Genomic DNA, 3,050 nt, shown 5'->3' with positions numbered 1-3,050 from the left:
GTGTGAGGGACGCAGAGAGAGAGAGAGTGAGGGGCGCAGCGAGAGAGAGTGAGGGGCAGAGAGAGAGAGAGTGAGGATCACAGCGAGAGAGAGTGAGGGACAGAGAGAGAGAGAGTGAGGGGCGCAGCGAGAGAGAGTGAGGGACACAGCGAGAGAGAGAGTGAGGGACTCAGCGAGAGAGAGTGTGAGGGACTCAGCGAGAGAGAGAGTGAGGGACACAGCGAGAGAGAGTGAGGGACACAGCGAGAAAAAGTGAGGGACGCAGCGAGAGAAAGTGAGGGATGCAGCGAGAGAGAGTGAGGGACACAGCTAGAGAGAGAGAGTGGGGGACACAGCGAGAGAGAGTGAGGGACACAGCGAGCGAGAGTGAGGGACACAGCGAGAGAGTGAGGGACGCAGCGAGAGAGAGTGAGGGACACAGCGAGAGAGAGTGAGGGACACAGCGAGAGAGAGTGAGGGACACAGCGAGACAGAGTGAGGGACACAGCGAGAGAGAGTGAGGGACACAGTGAGAGAGAGTGAGGGTCACAGCGAGAGAGAGTGAGGGACGCAGAGAGAGAGAGTGAGGGACACAGCGAGAGAGAGAGTGAGGGACACAGCGAGAGAGAGTGATGGACACAACGAGAGAGAGTGAGGGACACAGCGAGAGAATGAGGGACACAGCGAGAGAGAGTGAGGGACACAGCGAGAGAGTGAGGGACACAGCGAGAGAGAGTGATGGACACAGCGAGAGAGAGTGAGGGACACAGAGAGAGAGAGAGTAAGGGGCGCAGCGAGAGAGAGTGAGGGACGCAGCGAGAGAGAGAATGAGGGACACAGCGAGAGAGAGTGAGGGACACAGCGAGAGCGAGAGTGAGGGACACAGCAAGAGAGAGTGAGGGACAGAGAGAGAGTGTGAGGGACGCAGCGAGACAGAGTGAGGGACACAGCGAGAGAGAGTGAGGGACACAGCAAGAGAGAGTGAGGGACAGAGAGAGAGTGTGAGGGACGCAGAGAGAGAGAGAGAGAGAAAGACGTAGCGAGAGAGTGATGGACACAGCGAGAGAGAATGAGGGACGCAGCGAGAGAGGGACACAGAGAGCGAGTGACACAGAGAGCGAGGGAAACAGAGAGAGCGAGGGACACAGAGAGCGAGGGACACACAGAGAGAGTGAGGGACACAGAGAGAGTGAGGGACACAGAGAGAGGGACACAGACAGAGCGAGGGACACAGACAGAGCGAGGGACAGAGAGAGAGCGAGGGACACACAGAAAGGGAGGGACACAGAGAGAGTGAGGGACACAGAGAGCGCGAGTGACACAGAAAGAGCGAGGACACAGAGAGCGAGGGGCACAGAGAGCGAGGGACACACAGAGATAGCGAGGGACACAGAGAGTGAGGGACACACAGAGAGTGTGGGACACAGAGAGAGTGAGTGACACAAGAGAGAGTGTGGGACACAGAGAGTGAGGGACACACAGACAGAGCCAGGGACACAGAGAGAGCGAGGGACACAGAGAGCAAGGGACACACAGAGAGAGCGAGGGACACAGAGAGCGAGGGACACACAGAGAGAGTGTGGGACACAGAGAGAGTGAGAGACACAGAGAGAGTGAGGGACACACAGAGAGCGAGGAACACAGAGCGAGCGGATGACACAGAGAGCGAGGGACACAGAGAGCGAGGGACACAGAGAGTGAGGGACACAGAGAGAGTGAGGGACCCAGAGGGAGCGAGGGACCCAGAGAGAGCGAGGGACGCACAGAACGCGAGGGACACAGAGAGTGAGGGACACACAGAGAGTGAGGGGCACAGAGAGTGAGGGACACAGAGAGCGAGGGACACAGAGAGCGAGGGACACACAGAGAGAGCGAGAAACACAGATGGTGAGGGACACAGAGAGAGTGAGGGACACAGAGAGCGAGGGACACAGAGAGCGAGGGACACAGAGAGAGTCAGGGACACAGAGAGTGAGGGCCACAGAGAGAGTGAGGGACAGAGAGTGAGTGAGGGACACAGAGAGAGAGAGGGACACAGAGAGTGAGGAACACAGAGAGTGAGGGACACAGAGAGAGTGAGGTACACCGAGAGTGAGCGACACAGCGAGAGCGAGGGACACAGAGAGAGGGAGGGACACAGAGAGAGCGAGGGACACAGAGAGCGAGGGACACAGAGAGAGCAAGGGACACAGAGAGAGTGAGCGACTCAGGGAGAGCGAGGGACACAGAGAGAGTGAGGGACACAGAGAGAGCGAGGGACACAGAGAGCGCGAGGGACACAGCGAGAACGAGGGACACACAGAAAGGGAGGGGCACAGACAGAGAGATGGTCACAGACCGAGCTACACAGAGAGCGCGAGGGACACAGAGAGAGCGAGGGACACAGAGAGTGTGGGACACAGAGAGCGAGAGACACAGAGAGTGAGGGACACAGAGAGTGAGGGACACACAGAGCGAGGGACACAGAGAGTGTGGGACACAGAGAGCGAGGGACACAGAGAACGAGTAGCACAGAGCATGAGGGATACAAAGAATGAGGGACACAGAGAGCGAGGGACACAAAGGGCAAGGGACACAGAGAGTGTGGGACACAGAGAGTGTGGGACACAGAGAGCAAGGGACACAGAGAGCAGAGAGAGAGCGAGGGACACAGAGAGCCAGGGACACAGAGGGAGCGAGGGACACACAGAAAGGGAGGGACACAGACAGAGCGAGGGTCACAGACCGAGCTACACAGAGAGCGCGAGGGACACAGAGACAGCGAGGGACACAAAGAGCGAGGGACACAGAGCACGAGGGACACAGAGAGCGAGGGACACAGAGAGTGTGGGACACAGAGAGTGTGGGACACAGAGAGTGAGGGACACAGAGAGTGAGGGACTCACAGAGCGAGGGACTCACAGAGCGAGGGACACAGAGAGTGTGGGACACAGAGAGCGAGGGACACAGAGAGCGAGTAGCACAGAGCTTGAAGGACACAAAGAGTGAGGGACACAGAGAGCGAGGGACACAAAGGGAAAGGGACACAGAGAGTGTGGGACACAGAGAGTGTGGGACACAGAGAGCGAGGG

The sequence above is a fragment of the Scyliorhinus torazame genome, unplaced genomic scaffold (genome assembly GCF_047496885.1).
Source record: "Scyliorhinus torazame isolate Kashiwa2021f unplaced genomic scaffold, sScyTor2.1 scaffold_341, whole genome shotgun sequence".
In the NCBI taxonomy this organism is placed as follows: Eukaryota; Metazoa; Chordata; class Chondrichthyes; order Carcharhiniformes; family Scyliorhinidae; genus Scyliorhinus; species Scyliorhinus torazame.
Note: the sequence above shows the minus strand (reverse complement) of the source record.